The following is a 22,378-nucleotide window of genomic DNA, read 5'->3' as shown; positions in this document are numbered from 1 at the left end:
GTGTTACCTTAACAGTGTTAACTTAATAAAGATATGACCTAGTTAAATCACATTCATGGGGGGCTTGTATGTATTCCAGTGGCTCTAGGACACTATAATGGCTCAAACTGGAATTTACCTGTGCTCTAGAATTATTAGCTGTGCTCTCAGGAAAAGCATCACTGAATCTTTATTAAACATAAGTGGTCAGAAGTAGAGGTGGTTGAAAATTTTTTGACAGAGCAGTTTTTCTTTCGAGAAATTTGGAAGAAATTCATTTTTGAAATATTTTGCAGCAACATGTCAATTTTGATTAAACTTATTAACAGGAAAAAATCTAAATGTTCTGACAATGTCAGAACATTGATTTGTTTAGTTTTTGATTTTTATATTATATAAAATATTTATTTAAATATTACTATGGTATGTATGTATTTAATACAGTTCATATATCATACTTAACATTTTAATGATATAAAAGTCAAAACCACATGAAGAAGAGCTCTGTGTAGCTTGAAAGCATGTCTCTTTCACCACCAGAAGTTGGTCCAATAAAAGATATTACCTCACCCACCTTGTCTCTCTAAAACTAAATGAAGTGAGGAACTGTTTTGGGAAGTTCTGTGGCCTGTTTTATACAGGAGATCATACTAGATGATCGCAGTAGTCTCTTCTAGTCTTGGAATCAATGAAACAATACTATTAAAAAGAAACATAATCAGAGTCTCAAATGGAAATTCTTCAGCATTTTTGTTTCCCAAATTTTGAAATGTTGGAATTTCCCATGGAATGGAAATTCTGGTTTGCAACCAGCCCCAGTCAGAACCTTATTTTTATGTCCCTGTAGTGGGGCCCCACTCCCTGTGAGAATGGGCTGTGGCAGACAGGGAGCCAATCAGAAAAGGGCTTGTTGTGAGCCAATCAGGGCCCAAATTGGAGGGAACCAATCAGAGCCAGGCTCAGATGTATATAAAGGCTGCCCAGCAGGAGCAGTCAGTCTGTCCCAGGCCTTTGATGGGGGAAGGTCAGTCTCGAAAGGGGGAGACTAGCACCGCGGACAGTGCAGTGCTGGGCAGGCTCAGGGAGGCCAGAAGGCTCTAGCCTCAGCCCCTAGACGCCAGACTGCAGGGCCTGAGGGGAAGGACCTAGCGGGTGCAAGGGGCCATAGGGGAAATGGCCCAGAGAAACAGACTGAGGAGGGGAAAAGGAGGAGGACAGCAAGGCTGACGCCAGAGGGTCCCTGGGCCGGGACCCAGAGTAGAGGGCGAGCCTGGGTCCCCCCACCCTCCTTGCAGTACACCTAGCCAGTGGCCGTAGGGAGCGACCTTTATACCACGCCAGAGCCCTGCCAAGAGGGATTAGACACAGAGGGCGATTGGACATGGTTGCATCTTGTGGCTGGAATGTGGGACTGCTGATTATCGATCCCCGGAAGGGGGTGCAGATAGACTAAGGGGCACTGCCGGAGGGCAGTGGTCTCAAAGAGGACGCTGCCAAGCAGGGAGCAACGCAGGTCCAGAGACACCAACAGAGGGCAGAAGAATGGACGGTACACCACCAGGAGGGGGCTCTCCACTGGAAGCAAGCTAATTCCCAGAGTCACCAGCAGGAGGCCGCGGGTGATGAGTCTGCAACCTGTTTACAGTCCCTTAATGACTGTACCTCCAGAAATACACTTCTCCCTACAACCATGTGAGACACGGGTAGTAAAATCTCAAAGGGAAGAGTGCCACCTATTCAATCACCAGTAAAAAGATACCATTATTCCTTGGAGAATTACCATACCAACTCCTGACCTTAAGCAAGGTGATGTAAGTTAGAACTGACGAGATCACAACACAATGAATATATGTCCCTCTTTCTTCATTCTTTTTCATTTTTTTTTCTTTTCCATATGAAGGCTGACTCTTTAACCCAAACAAAGATGTGCAGCAACTTCCAGAGACTCGACTATGTTTCTCCTATTGGCGTAGTGCTTCGCTGTTCACAGAGTATCCTATCTGCTTTTACACTAATAACATAGGCTGTCAGTATTACAGCATATAAGGAGGATTTTATAACTATCAAGACTCTAAAAATAAAAAAACATTTCTAAGTTCTTTTTTTTTTTTTCTTTTCCCTTGCAAGGCATTTCCCACTGGGGAAACACTATAGAAGCTGGTCAACTGTCTATGGTATCATTTAATAAGTGAGAGGTTTTTCAAAAAAAAATTCTAGATGATTCAGTCAGAAGCTGAGGCACTGAAATCAGTCTTCGATCCTAGAGTCTGGGCGTTTCTGAGCTGGACTAACATTATTAAATGTCTCCCATGTCTGCAATGTTCTGTCCCAATTCCTTTAACTTTTCAGATATGCTATAAGATTTTGAGGACAGGGTTTCTACAGTGAACTAGTCAGATCACTTCCAAGTTTTTTATTCCTTACCATACTAAATGAATTCAATGTGATCTTTTCAACCATTTTTTGGCCTTTACTTTAGAAGTCAGTTGCCTGGGAACCATCCTGAATTCTTTTGGCAGATCTTCTTGATGTTATTCCTTTGTGTTTATGTCTGGCCTACTTAACTGTTGTTCGTTTTTTTCTGATCTCAGGACAGGTTGATAGCCTGACATCCCTGATCTTCTCATATGAGCCAGATTGGGTCAGGTTTTAAGAGAATATTTATAGAGCGAGCCTGCTTCTGTTCTCAGAGCATCACATGACTCTCCTTTCAGTGCCACTGGCATAGACTGTCAAAAGTGACTAATGATTTTGTGTGTCTCAGTTTTCAACTTGACACCATATAGGGACCTGAGCATTCACCCTCTGAAAATCAGACCCCTTTCAGATGCCTCAAATTGAGTACCCAAAAATTGAGGCTCTTGACCAGGAGTTTTCCATGATATTATTATTTAAAACTTGAATGCAAGAATGGCAAGTATTTAACACATGGCAAACAGTTCAGACATATGCTCATCATCCTACTCATTCTCATATACAATAAATTAACTGCACTCAAAAGCAAAAATGATCAAAATTGGAAGTCTCATCTTTAGGGATCAATCTAAATTTTAAAGGGTTATATCAGGATTTGCAAAAAAAGGTAGAACTCTCTGTTGGTTTATCCTGAGCAAAATAATGAAGACTGAAATATTGATGATTTAAGGATTTGAGGGTTTAAAGTATTCAGCTCTTTGTATATGTTGAGATTGTGTTATGAGACCCTCATTAAAGTTTCGTTTGACCCACTAAAGAGAGTGATATCATTTTGCTAAACTCATTTTCTAGTAGTCCTCCCATTAGTTATGAGATGGCTTTCTTATTTTCCAGTTTGAAGCTTTTAACCTGCAACTTAAAGAACCTACTGATTTTGTTTAGACCTGCAGTTTGTGTACACATCCTAGTTTACTGTTTTTGTTTTTTATGAAGGGTGGCAACATCTTTCTAATTTTTAATCTTCAAATACTCATCTGCAAATTGAACTCTACCAAGTCTAAACAGATAAGGATTCTGACCACATTTTGTGTCATTATTACAGCAAGAATCCAAACAATAAGAATTCATATAAGCATATATGATACTTAACAGGCCTATTTCTACAACATACTTTAGGTTCTTATTAATTTAATGTTCTTTTCATAAATTTTTGATACAGCCAAATTAAGATCTTCCTCAATAAGTAGGAGACTTTTTTAACTAGAAGTGCACTTTATAGCCAGGGAAACTACCTGATTACTCAATTTTTTTATGTTTATATTGCCATAGTCAGTTTCCCATAATTGGGCTGCCTCTTTTAGCAGAAAGCATTCAGACTTTATTAAAAGTATTTGTAAAACTCATTTTCTTTAAATATGTAACATCTGCGTTTGTCTCTGCTGGGCTCTGCCTTACTACCTCAAACAATCAAACCTAGGCACATTATACATCTGCCATCTTTTATAATCTAAACTGCCTCAAGTAGGAACAATGCATTTATATTTTATAATGAAAAGAGAGTCTCTGAATGCCAACTAATAGACACAAAAGATTATCTTCCTATTTTCCAGGCTTGGATTGTCAGACATTAAATTTTTTAGCAGCCGCTTCTGATGAATTATTGATGTTCTCACCATTTAGAAAATGGATCACATCACTAGAGTAATTAGCACCCTGCCACTTCTGCCTATCACATTTAATCTGTCATGAGAGAACTCTGTGTAGAGCTATTTTTTTAATAAATGACTAGCTTTGTTTATCATCCATTGCTATATTGAAGATTACACTCTAGAACCTAGGGACTGTATTCAATAGGTTGAAGATCACAGAGGCATATGTGGTTTCCTTTTTGGACACATGCATTTCTTTTAGGAAATTAATAATGATTTGGGGGGCTGTTTCTGAATATTTTGAAATTAATATGCTAAGCAAAGGTTTGAGAATCCTGTATTCTTTACACACCCCAAACTCCCTTTGATTCCAATGGAATTTTTTTGCTAAGTATGTAATATCAGTTTCCATATGAAAAACACATCCTTATTTCTGTCATACAATTCATAAGACATATAGTAGGAAAGTTCTCAAGGTGAATAGCTTATGATTCCATTTAATATTAACTTAATATAAGTTTAAGATGATCACTAAATATTTTCTCTGCTTTAGCATGGTTCTATGGAAGGTATCAATTATTTTAGTAGATATTTGGTCATGGTTTGGATTAAGCATGAGATACGCTGGTCTGAGAGATAAGCAAACATAGAACATCTGAAGATTTGTTTGAACCTTTTGAGGTAAGCTGCTGTGGCAGTAGTAAATAATGCATATTCAGACCAACAGAACAAAAGATAAAATACATGTTCTTTTCTCAAGAACAGCAGATGTGTAGGAATAAAATGCTAGTAATTAATTTCAAATTAATAAAATAAGTAGTTTTCTTTTCATCATAATTACTGTCTTGAAGTCGATATTGAGAACAAGACCATTCTTGAAATATGAAGATTATAAAGGTAATGCTGAAATAAAGAAACAAAAACAAAATCTTACTTAAACATAAATTTAGGCTGTTTAGGTTCCTGGCATCTCTTATCAGGGCACAAAATATTTGCCATAGTGTGCTGTCTATTTACAATTACAAGAGTAAAATGAAAGAATTATTGTTCACCCTGGACTCTCACATCCATGGATTTTTGAAGTGCGACACTTCCTGTTGACCCATTTATTTCTACAAACCCCTGAGGAGTGACTAAATTTAACACTGAGATAAGTAGCACCAACTATTGACCCAATCACTCTATCAGCTAAGTAATTTATAAGCATAATGCATATTATTTAGGGCAATGTGTGTTTTTTTTTTAAAGGCATCCCTAAATTGTATGCTTTTCATAGGCAACCGTGCACCGAAATGAGCACTGAATTACATGTGACCACATTTTAACATTTTGGAAAGCTGACATAAAAATGACCATGTTCTGCTGAGTGAGGGTCAAAAAAAAAAGTAAAGAAATAAATGGGCAGCTCTGTGCGCACATCCATCTATTTAAATGGGCAAATGCATGTTAGCTGCCTAACTGGACACCTAAAATTAGTCTGTGGATTTTCATGTATAATCATGTACTGAAATATTTCTAATGCTTTGTCTTCCATCTCTATACACTTCAGATTACTAAAGAGTATAGATTATGTTAGAGACAATCACAAAAAAAAACCATTTACAATCAGCTGTGAACAAACATATATCCAACAAAATAAATAAAATAGTTCAAGTAAGGCAATATAAAACCCTTTTAAAAAGCAGTGATGATGAACCCACCTTATGATCCACTAATATGTCTTCAAATGATTTATTCTTATTTTTGGAAACAGCTACACATTTAAATTACATCTTACAGCTCAAAGGTAAAATGGTTTATATCTTCCCAGCCACTCTATGCAAAGCCTGAGTAAATGGACCTTGCGCAGGAAAATAACTGGTTCCAGAAAAGGAATCTGTCCCTATAATCTAGCACCAAGGTGTGGAACAGCTGTCCAGCAAGTTTAACCATAGCCTCTCTGTTGATTCATTGGCCTCTCCACAGCTTCTACCCTGGACCGACCCACCAGACTGTCAGGCTGCCTGCAGCATGCTATGAAAGCAGAAGGCTGCAGCATGTAGGGTATGCAGCCTCTCCGTGGCCTGTCTGTTTTGTGTGGTTGAATTCCAATGGTTCCATTTTGATTAGAGATTTCCACACCCACATGTCAGCATTTGGCCCCAAAAATAAATATGAAAAGGAAATGCTAAATCTGCTCATATATCCAAACACTCTTATAATATCATATTTAGCCATTTACTTCTGCATAGTGCTTTGCAAATATTAATTGTTGTTTCTACCTTTTTTGTGAGTTCGAAAAAACTAAGAGATAAAAAACCATTTTTCTTCTACTACATGGGCATTCACCTGCTACTAATTTTTCTTTTGGTTTCATAGCCTTTTAATAAAGGGAGAAGAGTTGTTTGCATCTATTTACCTAAAGCAAATGACAGCACAATTAGCGAATAACATGTACCTTAATGAACAAGGCAATGCTGATCAGGGTGCAAATGTGAAACTAAACCAGGCCATACATTTCTGAAAACTGATTCTATTGGAAAATTTTAGCCAGCTGGGTATTCTTGCTGTGTGCTGTTAAGAAGTTGTTGTGTCACCAGGAGCAGCCCTCCTCAGCTGTGAGGGAAATTATAACTGTTAAAGCTTTTGAGTATCCCCTGGGATGAAAGGTGATCTATAAATGTAAGTTATTAGTTTTTATTCTGCATGGAGAAGAAGAAAGGTCCAGTGGATGCACATAGGCATAGACTTGAGAGCCAGAGTTCTGTTCCTTTTTCTGCTCCTGGCCTGCGGTGTAATCATGGGCAAGTCACTTCATGGCTATGTGCCTCTGTTCCCCTTCCACACTTCGTCTTGTCTACAGTTTAGACTGTAAGGTCTTTAGGACAGAGCATTTTTCTTACTATGCTTTTGCACAGGATCCAACACAATGGGGCACTGATCTCATTTGGAGCATCTAGTTAATGCTGTTATGCTAATTATAAATAATAATACAGAGCTGGAGACCAAATTTTGCTACAGCTGGACATGAAAAATCTTCTATTTCTAGCTGTGATGGGCACTTTTTGATTGCCTTTATAAAAATATCCCTGAATGGATTTTGTGAGTGTAATTTGATGTTAAATTACACCTCGCTATGTGCTTAGGGCCCAATCCTGCAATTGGATCCAGGCTAGCTGACCTTTAAAGTCAGTGGAGCCCCCAATCGGCAAGAAGGTCTGCTTCCCTAGATCAAGGCTCTGCATGATCAGGGCCTTAAATTGCATCTTTTAAAAACTGTGTCTTTGGCCACAAAGCGTACAGAATCTTTGATATGCATCACTGTGTGTATTATCCTCTCAGGAACAATTCTAACACTGCACTTCCTTTCTAGCCTGCAGTGAACGGAGAAAGGAAGGAAGAGATTCCTTGTGCCTTCGCTTAAATATTTCAAGTTTTGAGCCTCTGATCTATTCATCTGTGAGCCTGCACGTGATGGTACTTGGACAGACTCCCATGTTCATGTGGAACCTCACTAACTTTGACAGGGTTTGTGCCAGTACATCAGTCCATCCGTGTGAACTGTTGCTTGCAGAATTGGGACTTTGATTTGTACCTCCAAATTTGGAAAAAGTATAATGGCAACAGTTATATATTGTTTAAGAGCAAAATGAACTGGGATATGTTCTGAGAATGTTAATGAGAGCGTTGTCATGAACAAATGAAAAAAAAATGTTCATTTGATTGGCCGTATTTTTATTTAGTTATTTGTATAATTACCTTGGAAGTGGTTCAAAGAACAATTGTTTTTTTTATAAATCCTTTTTTCTAAACATGGCCAAATAAAAAGACCTTATTGCAAACAAAATATCACTTCTGTTGCTTCTCAAACACAAATTAATTTATGTACAAGTGTGAAAAGTAAGATACATCACGCACTAATCACTAACTCTAATGTTCTAATTTAGTTTAGATGGCTGTAAAAGTCCAAGAGAGTCTGCTGGGATTTAAACCTCGTGGAACTTTGACTTTTGTCATGTAATTTCAATAGAAAAGACATGACTTTTTCTACAAAAAGATTACTCAAAATTCTCCAAACAGTATTTTAATTTTCTAATACTTACACACTCCATGTCACAGTGGGAGGGGTAAGGCTGAAGAATGCAGAGAAAGATAAAGGGTAACATTTTCAAAATTACTGAACTCACTAAAGGGCCAACGTCCCATTGACTAACTTAAGCTTCTAAGTTCTTAAGGCCCAATTTTTTAAAAAGATATTCAGATGTCGCTCTGATCAGCATTGCAAGGCCTACATGACTTAGGAACCTAATTCTCATTTCAAAAGAGACTTAGGCACCAAAGACCCATTGACTTTCAGTGAAACTCCGATCTACTCTAATACTCATGCATGTGAATAGAAAGCAAGACAGAGACGATCTGCTATGTGCAAGCTCTGCTCCAACTGTAATTTTGTGTGGAGGCTGATGGTATCTGACTCTACCTACCTGTGAAGAAAGGGCAAGAGCTACTGGAGAGTGGAGACCTATTCCACTCCTCACACAGGAGCAGCCTTCACTATTTGAGAAACTGAAGGATTCCCATGATGAACAGCCGTCTCTACTCTCGCCAAATATTCACTAGATATATCAGCTATGTCCCTTAAAGACACCTCCCCGTCATGTATTCTATGGATTCTTATACAATAGATATCCCCCGTTCAGGAGGCTATGTCATCTTTTGAATTGAGAATACTATTTAGAATAAATAGGGGAAAGCATTTGATGCTGTTTCTTGTTTTTTGTTTGCATCATACACTAGTTCCTACCAGTTCAGGATCTAGCCCACAGCTTGTATTTTATTTTACTTTATTCTTTTAGGATGACCCTATTATCACCTGAGTGTAGCGTCACATCAAGATCAAAAGTAATGTTCAGTGATATGGACCAGTATTTAAACATGAGCCAATTAATAGAGCATCCAAATCCCATGTTTGGAATCACACATCACCCCTTTGGTGTATTGAAATGGTATCTATGGGCCCAAGCATCAGTCCAAATTTCCAAACATGGGTTTGGGAAGGCCTAAGGACCCGAGATTTAAAATAGGGATTCCATGTATATAAATTAGCTTTGTCTGAGAGCTTAATTTATACCCCTGTCTCTGCTATTATGACTTCATATTTACAATAAAGCATAATGGGTAACACAGACAAACTTTGTCTCCAACAAACTTAAAAAATAATGCTTGATTATACTCCTTGGTAAAATATTTCTATGAAATACTGAGAAAAAATGTGCATATTTTGTTATGGGTTTATATCAGGAGGATAATTAAAGGATCTGCATGTATAAAGCTGTTCAGTTATTTATGGGTTTTGCATTTTTAATTCCAACTCCCATTTTATGGTTTTGCATTATATGCTCATAAATGAAAACTCTGTATATGTAGCATTAATATGCTGTATTCATGGTGTCCCGAGAGAGAAGCTAAATATTTCTTAAACTGATCTGACACCATGCACAATTGACACTAATAGGTGATGGGGAGTGAAATTCTACATAGGATTAAACTGTTTGTTAAAGCAGTATCATCTGGCACTGATTGTTTAAAGATATGCTAATATTTTCACTGCATGAGGGTCCTGTGCTCCTCTGACTGTCAGGGTCTACTTACGTTTACCTGTTTTGAGAGGTTCTTTGTATCAGACTGGATGTAGGCTAGGAAATGTTTTGTGTCTAGTTGCCAGCTCTGTATAAGCATTTGTCATTTGTGTGCACAGGTTTGGGAGAGATAGGGGTTACTGCCATGTCTATCTTTTCATAGGACAGTGATAAAAGCACTAGAGGGCTTATCTTCACAGAAACTGGAACTGAAATGACTAAATCAGATGTAATTCACATATTTAATTATTTGGGTGCAAGTCTGTGTGGACACTCTGTATTGAAATAGGGGTGCTTTTATTTCAAGATATGAGTGTCCACACACAGACTTCCACTGATATAACTGAAGCTGTGAATTATAACTGATTTTAATAACTTCAGTTCCAGTTTCCATGTTCACAATCTCTGAGCTCTTGTCGTAGCTTCCTACTCAGATTTGAACCTTAGCGTTCATAAACTGAGAAGCTAGCATGAACCCTCTAAGCTTAATTACCAGCTTAGATCTGATATCGCTGCCACCAGCCAAAAATTCCAGTGTTTTGGCTCATTCTGGTCTCCCCAAAACCTTCCCTGGGGGACCCCAAGACTCAGAGGCCCTGAGTCTCACACCAAAGGGAAAACAACCTCCTCCCCTTGTCTCCTCTTTATCTCATCCCCAGCTCCCCCTCCCTGGGTTATCCTGGGCGATACTGTACTTAAACTCCTTGAATGCAAAACAGAGAGGGCAATTTACCTCCCCCCCTCCTTCTTCCCCTGAGGCTGCACAGATTCACCCTCCGTAAATCTAACACAAAGAGAATTTCCCTTCCCTTCGTTCCTTAGCCTACCCAGAGAAAACTCAAACAGGTCTTAAAAAGAAAGCTTTATATAAAAAGAAAGAAAAACACATAAACATAGTCTCTGTATCAAGTTGACAATACAGGTCAATTGCTTAAAAGAAAAAAAGAATAAACAAACTTATTAAAAAAGAAATACAATTTTAACATTCCAGCAACTACACACATGTAAATACAAAAAAACCCAATAAAAGCCTATTGTCTTATACCTGTACTTACAACTGGAAAATAGAAGCTTGAAGATAGAAAGATCCCTCTTATAGCCGAGAGACAGACAAAAGACACAGACCCAAACATTCCCTCCCTGAGCTTTGAAAAATCTGGTTTCCTGATTGGTCCTCTGGTCAGGTGTTTGGTTCCCTTTGTTAACCCTTTACAGATGAAAGAAACATTAACCCTCAGCTATTTGTTTATGACACCAGTTTCCATGTTCACAATCTCTGAGCTCTGTGTACACTTGCACCTACACTATTGATAGTACTGGTCTGGTACAGCTATGCCAGTGCTGGGAAATAGGTACAGAGTTTTCTGGTGTAGAGAAGGCCTGAGAGGGAGCATTTTACACTGGTTTCAAACAACTCTCTCTGGTCAACATATGTAGTGGTTATGAGCAAATTCAGGTAAGAACTGTGCTGGTCCTCTTCTGAAGGCAAGGTCACCTGAGTGGCAGTATCTATTCCTTCATGGCTTTTTCCAACCATTATGGAGAGGGTAGATTAAGGGTGTGGAGCTGGTGAGGGGAAAAGGCACAGCATCTTTGTGATTCATGCTAACTCTGCCAGTGATGAGTGACAGCAAAGTTACTGGGGGATAGGGGAAAAGATCCCTGAATGTGATTGGAGATCCACTGATACTTCCTGTGCCCCCTAATCCTATTCATAAATCACACTCTCCCCCTCCCCATCTGCAACACGGATAACTATAGTGGGACAGTGTCTCAAAGTCATGCATCTTTGGAGGGCAGTGGATTATTTTAGCATGTTTTATATGACAAGAACAATATCTGGCCCTTTAAGAAGATGTTATTATAGGTGATGAACAAAAGATTACACACAAAAAAATACAGTAGAAAAACATTAAGGTTGCAAAGTCAAGCACTCAAAAGTGTGGAAAAAATATGTTATCATAAAATTAAAAAATGTACCATAATGCTTATGCACAAAGGGGGAGAATTAAGGTTGCATAGGTGACCTTAATTTGGGCATTTCCCAACTTTTGAGTGTTTGATTTTGCTATATTAATGTTCTTTTAATGTAGTTCTTTTTTGTAATTTTCTAGATTTTTTTTAAAAGAAAAAAACAGGAAAAAAAAATAGAAATTCCATCATGTGATGGCATCCTATTCATAGAGTCTAAGGCCATAAGGGACAACTGTGATCATCTAGTCTGGCCTCCTGCATCACATTGATATCCACATGTTTAATCATCAGGGTTGGAACCTCGAGATCAACTGCTAACCACTGACACTTGAGCTAATGGAATAACTGATAGCAATAGTAGGTTGTCATCTTCTGTGTGGACCAGCCACTAACAGGAGATAAGTCACGCACTTTGCCAGTGGGTTTGACAGATATTTGCTAAAAGCAGAGAAATGGTGAAACTTTGAAATCTTGGCTTCCATTCACGGTTCTAGAGGGGAGTGTGCTCTAGACCAGGGGTGGGCAAACTATGGCCTGCATCCAGCCCTTCAGATGTTTTAATCCAGCCCTTGATTTCCTGCTCGGGCTTGCCCTAATCCAGTGCTCCAGCCAGGGGCTTCCCCTGCTCCGTGAGGCTCCCAGAAGCAGTGGCATGTCCCCCCCTCTGGTTCCTAGCCGTAGGGGCAGCTGGGAGCTCCGCATGCTGCCCCCACCCCAAGCACCACCCCTGCAGCTTCCATTGGCTGGGAACCATGGCCAATGGGATCTGCAGAGGTGGTGGCTGCAGCCAGAGCAGCACACAGAGCCGCTTGGCTGTGCCTCTGCATATGAGCCAGAGGGGGGCATGCCACTGCTTCTGAGAGCTGCTTGAGGTAAGCACTGCCTGGAGCCTGTACCTCTGACCCCCTCCCACACCCCAACCCCCTGTCCCAGCCCTGATCCCCCTTTCTTCCTCCAAACCCTTTGGTCCCAGCCTGGAGCACCCTTATGCACCCCCAAACCCACCCCAGAGCCCATACTTCCCAGTTGGAACCCTGATCTCCTGTACACCCCAACCCCTGCCCCAACCCAGAGCCCCATCCCACTGCCTGAACTTCTACTTTCTGGCCCCACCCTAGAGCCCACGCCCCCAGCTGGAGCCCTCACCCCCTCCTATACCCCAACCCCCAATTTCAATAGCATTCATGGCCTGCAATACAATTTCCATACCCAATGTGGCCATCAGGCCGAAAAGTTTGCCCACCTCTGCTCTATACACTTCTGCCCCTCTGCCTCCAGCCTGTCCCTTATCCCAGTCTTGCCTCTTTTCACCCTCCCCTCACTCCATCTCATCATCCCAGTCTCCCCCATGTCTGGGATTTCTCATCTCAGGCCCAGTCTCCTTGCCCACTCTCTTTGGCTTCTCATCTGATCTCAGTCTCACCCCTTTCCCATCAAAATGGTGCCCAGTCCTTCACCCACACTCCCCAGGCTCCTGTCATATCTGCGTTTAGAACATTGCCACCAGGTGTTTCCACAGGGGAAGAATGCCACCCCCTAAAGATAGATTTCAGCTCACAATATATAGAAGTGAAGAAGATAAGAATACTAACTTTTATTAGTCATTTTCCTCCCATACTTTAAAACAAATCTTAGAAGTTTTTAATGATGCTACAGTGGCATATCTGCTGGGTTGCATTCTGAAATGAAAGTTCCACCACTTTGGAAATGGTTTTAAATCAAGGTACTGGAATGCTGTATATCAATTATACCACAAATGCTGTCAGAGAGGGACATAATATAACACAGCTCAGTAAGAAATTGCCATTTCATGCAGCAAACCCATGCCCTCCAAGTGTTTTTCAGCTCCCTATCTAGGGTTGAACTGTTACATTGCAATCTAGGCCAAGTAAAGGGTGGTACGTAGCTGTGCTGTCACAGGAGCTGGGCAGGAATGAGTCACTTCCTGCTTTTCCCTTGCTCCATGGGGGAAATAAACTGTGCCATCCCTCTTTCTGGGGCAGCTTATTCCTCCTTCCATGTCAACTCAGCTCTACCTTCTCCCAACATCTATCTGCCCACTTCTTGCCCTCTCACCCTAACACATGATCTGGCAGTGCAGATAGCCCACGAGTGGTGAGGCTCCTAAGGCCCGTTATTTCCCTCACAGGTATGCAGCCAGACTCACAGGCACCATTACCTTCTCTCCAAAAAATTGGGCAGCTGTTTTAAAGCACATTTATTGTATTTGCTTCCTGCCTTAGCCTACACAGAGGATTATACAGTAGGCTGTTATCAAATACTTTTGAAAATCTAGGTATACAACAGTTTACTGCTTTACTCTTGCCTGCTATGACAGAAAGCGCTTTAAAGATCTCCAACAAGTTATTTTAATGAGACCTTTATCTTTTAAATCCATGTTGGCCCTTTGACAAAACATGTTTTCCAATGTGCTCCCTCACTGTGTGCCACAGAATTGTTTGCCATCCAGTCTGTTGCCTACAGCTGAAATTAACTGGTCTGTAATTGTGTGCTGCATAACAGAAGCCTCCACCAAAACCGTGCTTATACATTAGGGCTCAGCTGTTTTATGAAATCTATGGTAATATTGCTGTAGTAAAGAGAAAATGAGATAACCCTTTAATAATGAGGCTGTACGAATATTTTCCAAACAATTAAGTCTCACAACACACCTGAGAGAGAGGTGTTGCTATTAACCTATTTCTACAGATAGGGCCATTGAAGCAGAGTGCCTGCTCCTGTATTCCTTAAACACCCAAATGTCCAACTGACTTCAAGGTCAAAGGGGAAGTAGGGGGGAAATGACTACACAGGGAAGAATCAAGCCATCAAGATTTTATGGCCTTTCTACTTCTTTATCTGAACTATTCTTTGATCAGGTCACTTTTCTATTGTCTTAGCTTGTGCTGCACGGCAAGTTTATTCTTTAACGGGTTTGTTCCTTTACCAGGTTCTTGTCTAGAGAGTGTCACTGTATTTTTGTATCGGTTTGGGTGAAGTGATTGGAGCTCTCATTGTGGCCCTTGTCTGAATAATGATGTACTTTCCAATCTCCAACTATCTGACCTACGCGTCATCAAAGAACTTCCCTCATTTCCATCTTCATTTCTCTTCAGTCTCCTAGAGGTATATCTCCTAGAGCTAGTATGTTGTTTAGATTAATGTATCACTAACCCTTCCAGACCCATTTCCACTGCTATCTGTGTCCTACAAAAGCATACTGGTTTACACCAGGGAAAATAGTGCATATGTTAGGCAGCACTCCATCAATCCTCTTTTTTTCTTTGAAGACACACGTAAAATATAGCAATTGTTTAATATCTGTCATTTTTGTTATCTCTGCCTCCAATTCTCCATTTGCATTTTTAGTAGTTTTATCTTTAAGGCTGGCTGGCTGGCCTTCAAACCAAGACAGGGCTATTTGCTAGCTTCATAGGAGAAAAAGTGATAGATCTGGTGGTAAATTAGTATATTGGTTTTCAAAATGTTTTGGTTTTTATTAATTAGGGGCTGAATAATGTCATAGTGGCCTTCAGACCCAGCAGAACCAGTGTGGGGCCCCAGGCACCAGTTTTATACCCACTGTGCACCTAAGGTTTGTGCTCCAACTGGGCTCTCTACATGCTACAAACAGAGAGTTAAGGAGCAAATCTATGGGCAGGCACCAGTGGAACAACCCCTTTATGGACTCATCACCTATTGCGCCCTGATACTGGGGCTGCTGCACCCTCAAGGCTCTGTTAATGGCTGCACTGTCTGGCTTGCAGTAGAAGATTCCTTCCCTGCCCTCATTTCCTTATAAATTCCCGACCTGGGCTTGGTACAGGAACATTCAGCGCTGTAACAGCAGTGAAGAAGTATTTTTAGATCCAGATTCACCAGCATGCTCCAGCTGCTTTGCATGACTCTACAACAGAAAGTAGCCATAAAAAATGGCCTAACTGGACAGCTAAGGTGGGCTATAGATGCTTTGTATCTCAAAGCAGCCAAGTGTATTGTGAATCTGGCTCTTAATATGTCCAGGACTATTTGATAGCAATTATTTAATTTCTGCAGAAATACAAGTTCCATGCAGGAGAGATTATCAAAAGCTCAAGGGACAGTCGATTATCAGTGGAAGCTGGTTCCCTAACTGACATCTCTGTGTGCGTGAAAATCTCCCCCTTATTTTTGACCTCAGGCTTCGTTGGGTACAGAGCTCTCTTTAGTCCTGAAAGCTGACTAATATGTTCCCCAGCTGAAGTAAAGCTTTTTTTGTTTGCTACACCTCTTTGCCCCGTGAATTATCTGTAATATGGGATGTTCCCTGAGAAACATTTAACATCTGCATGCATAGGTGCCCTGTAGACATAATGTGCTACTGCTGCTGCTTGCTGTTATTATGACCTGATCCAAAGTTTGGTGAAGTCAATGTAAACCCTCGTATTGATTTCAATGGACTTTGCATCAAGCAAAGGTATAGGAAGAGTGTGATGGAGTGTGCCAAGCCCTGCTGGAGGCCTCATGGCCCTACCATACTCTACCCCAGGAAACAGCAGAAGATGTGAGTTCTCCAGGTTGTTTAGAGAGGCTGTGAGTGGGGTTTGTGTGCAGCCAATCAGAGAGACTGCAGGGAGCAACCTAGCGGAGCCCAGCAGGTTCATATAAAATGAGCTGCTGGACAGAGAATTTTAAGTTGCTGTCTGGAATCAGGGGAACACGGATGATATTCCTGGATAGGTGCAGGAGCTGCAGTACCTAGACAGAGCAGTCTCTGGCTAGAGCTAGAGGAGCGAGGAAGGTGCACAGCAAGGGACTCATCCCAAAGGTAAGGGTGAAGCTGAGAGTGCTGGTGTTAAGAAGGGAAGTGGCCTAGGGAAATGCATCAGCAAAAAGTTAAAGGAAAGCAGCAGGCTTTCTTATAGGGTCCCTGGGTTGGGAGCTGGAGTAGTGGATGGATCCAGGCCTGGGTCTTCCCCTTGCATCCCCACAGCCCCCCACCACAGGCAGAGTAGTCAAAGCCCTGGGGAAAAGGATTGTAAACAGCCCTAGGGAATAGGCTGAAGACCCCAAAGAGGTCATTTGTTGGACTTTGATCAGTTCCAGAAAGGGACTGAACTGAGAGAGTGACACAGCTGGGGTCAGTTGGGACTTGCTCGGAGGCAAAGAGACTCCATCGAGTGCACAGCTTCATCCCAGAGCAGGGAATGTTTGAGAGCTAGCCCTGAAGGGGCTGAGGCAGTGTCTCTCAACCTTTCCAGACTACTTTCAGGAGTCTGATTTGTCTTGTGTACCCCCAAATTTCACCTCACTTAAAAATTACTTGCTTACAAAATTTGACATAAAAATACAAAAGTGTCAGAGCCACGCTATTACTGAAAAAATGCTTATGCTCTCATTTGTACCATATAATTATAAAATAAATCAATTGGAATATAAATATTGTACTTACATTTCAGTGTGTAGTATAGTCAATGACTTGTTTATACTAATGACATTTTAATTTGTACTGACTCTGCTAATGCTTTTTCTGTAGCCTATTATAAAACCAGGAAGATCTTTGCTTACCCCCAGGGGTGTGCATAACCCTGGGTGAGAACCACTGGGCTGAGGGATGATTGAAGGCCAGCCCAGATGGGGGGCTGAGCACTAAGCCCAGAAAGAAGGCTAAAGAAACCAACTGAGGCCTCTGTTGGACTGTGTACCCCAGGAGGGGCCTATCTGTTTGTCTTGTTGATCATATAGACTCCATGTGACTTGGCTGGAGGGCTGAGTCACTGAAGCATACCTGAGAAGATTAACTGCCAGCACTCCAAAGATTAGCTTTGAAAATATACTATGTATAGGTTTTAAAGTATATTTTAAAATACCCATGACAAAAAACAATTAACAATGGTGGATATAATTCTTCAGTTAAAATATTTTATTGGAGGATTTATACTACTGTATTTGCTACTCATCCTTACCCTGTGTTTCAAAAGCCCATCCAGCAGCTGACTCCACAAATCACAAAAGGAGGCGATGCTCCTAATTCACCCTTCCCCGACTTTTCACAAGCTTCAGGATCTGTGGAAATGTTAGCCAGGGCTAATGTTGTAGAGGTAGCTGTCCTCTAACCTCAAAGAACTCTTGTAGCTAATAACTTACTCACTTTTCCCTCCTTCATACTGTGAAACTCCCTTTAGGGCTGTTGCAGTTCCATTTGTCAGGGTGGAAGATGATTTCAGAAAACAGCTGTTTTGACAAGGCAGCAAACAGGCCAGGAGTTGTTGAAGAGGCACACAGCCTCCACATGAGTCCCCATAACTTAGTAGATGCCCCAGAATCCACTTGTATTGAGGATTGAGTCCCATATTGCCTTCCTGTGGAAAGGCCAGCCCTTCCCTCTGTCCTTGACAGAATATATAGGAATATCTGCCAAGGAAAACTAGGGAAAGATATGGCCCCAAAATTAGTGTTTTGCTTTATTATATTTTCAAGATAATAGGAAAAAATAGAGAGCTTATTTGTTAAGCTGAAATGGTATTTTTTTAACGATTGTATGCAGAAACTTACATTTTCCCTTTTAAAAATGGATAAATAATCCAGAGATGGGCCTTGGGCAAAATTCTGACCCAGATCTAAACTTCTCTAAAGGTTAAAGTCCAGGGTTTGGTTTTTTATCAGTCCACAAAATAAACAGGATTTGATTAGTGCCATCTAAGGTTGGGTTCAACTGCAGATGATATGTTACCTTTAAAAGGTAACAATGAACTATGTAAATGTAGGTGAGTAATAGAGCACAAAAATAAAGGAGTGGAGACAGAGAAGAAGAGAGAGAGATTAGATACACTTTCCCTTCCTTAGTATATTTGTTATAAATCTGCTGACCCAGATTGAGGCCAGAATTATTATATGCTGCTTAGGAGGAGGTAGGGCCATGTCTCATTAAATTCTACTTTCTGTTGAAGAACCATATACATAACCTGTAACTGAGAAACTTCTTGTTGTCTGCCTTCCACCCTCACCCCGCCCAGTGTAGTAACACTTTCTTCTTATCTAATAAGCATTGAACTTGCTTCTGGCTATTTTGAGGTCTCCAATTTCCCCTCATCCTTAACTGCTTGTTTATATTTTTTGTAATTTTTTTTGCTTATTGTTTATACTTTTCTTTACATGCTCACTTAATGACTTTGGCCCCTATTGTCCTACTCTCTGCTTAGGCTTAGCTGGGATGAATTTCAATTATCTTCAATTCTTTCTGAAGTATTTTTGCTTTGCTAGATTCCCATATGTTATAGAATTCTGATCACATTTCCTTAGAGCATTTCACATTCTTTCAAAGCCACCTGTACTAAAATAAAATAATTGTGTTGCTTGCAATAGCACTTGCTCTCATGAGAATTTCAGTATTTCACATGGAATGATAATGTTGCAGCTAGCTGTTCCCTAGTTTCAACTTTACTTGTCCTACCTGTCTCATTTCCTGGGATTAATTCCTGGATAGCCTATGTGTCCATGCTACCTTTTCAGAAAACCAAGGGCTCAGTCCTGGTCCATTTAAAGCCCATGGTAAAAATCATTTTTATTTAAGTGGGAGCAGGACTGAGTCTGATGTAGACAAACAATTTTGTCTACAAACCTATTCCCCTTCTCAGATTTTACATAATTATCCCAATCAATATCTAAGTAATTAAAACCTATTACATTTTTGGTCTCCTTTTAAGGGCTTTAAAGACATCCCATTCTACCCTGGAGATGTACAGCAACATTCAAAATTCCTCTGACTGCCTTTGTGTTTTGTTTCTAGCCAAACTTTCTGATATGCTAGCCCACACATATATTCATTTCCTTATAAATCAAACAATGTAACATTCCTCACCATTATTCCTATTCAGTCTGCTGCATTATTTTGACTAGCTCATTATTAAACCCTGTTTTCTGGTATTTTAGTTACCCAGTTATTTCCCTCATTCAATCAATCTCAATATATTTAAAAAACACAAAGAGCAAAGTGACAAATATTTTCTAACTCAGTTCATGGAGTCAAGGGCATGGCAGTTCTTGCCTTCTGTGCAAATGTCGCCTATCAAGACCTATGGCTGTAGATAAAGCACAAATTACTTCACTTAATAAAGTCTCAGAGGTCTGCTCTTTTAATGGTAATGCTTCAGCAGTGATGGCTGCAGTAAAAGTCTAAAGTGCTGTGCATAAAGCAAATATAATTTTGAGCCACTTTGTTTCTTTTCTGTAACAAATACTCAACAATGGGGATGAGGAGGCTAAAACTGCCGGTTGGGGAGAGCTATATGTAAAGTTCTTTTTTGTAAGGAAAAAAATGGCCATATTTTGTAGAATCTTTTAACATTGAAAAGTGTTTTGAAATCCTGCTTATTCTTGTGCTTCACCACTTTGAACTCTTCTATCAATCACACAGTGACTGTACACAACAGTATCTATTTTGGCATAAAGTTACTAAGACTGAAGTGCTGGTCCACAGCAGTAGCACCAATTACTTCAGGGTTCTTTGGTTAAATATTCTTAAAATATCATGTTCAAAATGGCATTGTATACACGTACTTCTCACTTCATGTGCCTTTGTTTTTAAGGATCTGGTACACTAGCTCTTTCTTTGCCATTGTCCCTATTTTCTTTTCCCCCAGCTCACCTACATCCCACCAATTTACCAATATCCCTATTTCCAATCAACTCCCTGCCTCTTGCCAGTCTACCATGACTCACTCCCAGCTCAGAACTCTCCAACCTTCAACCCAATCTCCATCTGCTTCAAAATATCCCACAAAGATATATGTCCCAGGCTGAGAAGCCTTCCACTTTCTACTTAACCTCTCCACAGCTCATCACAATCATACAGTTAGCTATGGAACCTCATCCACATGATACCCCCTGGCTCAAAATGTACTCCACACAACCTTCCAGACTTCAAAAACCCTCTCATTCCCACACAACACTCACCACCAACAGGTTCAAAAGTTCCCTTTTTTCCAAGCTCAGTAACCCTGCCCTCCCTACAAACACATGCTTATTATTGGACCTAGAGAAGCAGGAACACAGGCCATAGAGGAAACTTTAAGGAGCTCCCGAGTCTGCGTCTGTGGAGCTAAAGAGAATCAGTTCCCCAGAAGTCTGTATTCCCTTCTTTGGCATCCTCCTGTTGTTTACAGTCCATGTGACACAAGGCTAGGAGATGCTGGCAGCAGACAAGAGTATTCTAACTAGAGGGTTGCAGTATCTTCAGCCAACCAGAAGCCCTCTTACTGCATACTTCAATGGATGAATACTGTAATATTCACTTATAGAATCACAGGAATTTATTGAAACACTGCAAGTACCACATAGGCAGAACTTGACTTTCAGCTAAATCCCTTAAATCAGATACAACATAAAATACAAGCCAACAACTTAACATTGGAAAACACACTAGCATATTGTAAGATCAGCTGTTGTAATTGCTTCTTTTATTGCCTTATATAGCTGCTTCTGTCAAGTCCAGCCCCTGGCTTTCTTGCTGGCAGGGCTCCTTCACAGCTTTTGTCCTCTGCCCTTCTGAGAGGCTTTGGGACACCAGCTACACTGTTCCCATGGTCTGATTTTTCACTAGCTCCTCTTAATGGTCAGTCACATTAATTATTCTTACCAAGAATTCACCATTAGCCAGTTCTGCTAACCAACAATCCTGACTGGATATTGGTAGCTTCAAACATTCCACAGGTTCATTGCAGCAACCTTTTATCCTTAGAGTTATTAATGACCTAGGTTCACCACATCTTTATTCTGAGCCACCACAGGGAGCAGTTCCTCTCTGTCATCACGGAGGCACTTCTAAAACCTCAAGAATTGCCACCCCCGCCTCCCCGCAAGGTCAACACTTCCACCTACCCATATATCCAGCAGGCATATCTGAATATTGTCCAGGGACAAGTGTGCTCTATAAACACCCTAGGTGTATTAATGATGCCCTCAGATGAAATCCACTCTCAATACAACAGCACTAGAAATCTTGGTCATCACAGCAAAAGTCTATTAGTATGCAGAGACCCCAAGTTCAGTGTAAGCTGGATTTCTCCTGTTATCAGCAGTCTTGATTATTAATAGTCACCAATTTCACTCCTGTGTACAAATCTTCTTCCCCCTCGGTGCTGAGTGTTCTCCCTGGACTTAATTTATTTCAGATCTTGAGTCCAACAGCATTGTGGGGGAGTTTAGCCATCAATGTCTCCAGATACATAGTAATAGGTATTTGGGCAGCTCTTCACACTGAGAATTCTACCAGTGGGTGATGGTGGCCATATTGCATCAGCAACTTGTAGTTTCCCTTGGTTTGGCTTCCTTCTGCTTGAGCAATTCTACGTCCAATGGCCTTTTCCTCTGCATTGCCTGCAAATGTCATCTGGTCTGCAACTCACCTGGGAAACAATCTCTCTCATCTGACTCATATGGGAGTCATCCCATTTTTTAGCCACTTTACTAGCAATCTTTTCTCAAGCAACTGCCAAGGAATTACCCTGGGGCTCAGAATTAACCATTAAGAAGACATCAATTTCTGCTTCCACATTTGTAACTGTGCATATAATCTGGATCAGAGGCTTATCCACTATATTATCTTCCTTCAGCCAGCAGATCATGAAGTTCTCCTGCTAAACCATTGTGATGGGGCAAGGCCAGATGGCTACAGTAAAGTACTGAGAAACAGATATGTTAGCCCCAGGCTAAACAAATCCCTAGTACCCTGGTAACCAAATGGCAGTTGCTCCAGGTTAATCA

This window comes from Chelonoidis abingdonii, chromosome 5, assembly GCF_003597395.2.
Source record: "Chelonoidis abingdonii isolate Lonesome George chromosome 5, CheloAbing_2.0, whole genome shotgun sequence".
In the NCBI taxonomy this organism is placed as follows: Eukaryota; Metazoa; Chordata; order Testudines; family Testudinidae; genus Chelonoidis; species Chelonoidis abingdonii.
Note: the sequence above shows the minus strand (reverse complement) of the source record.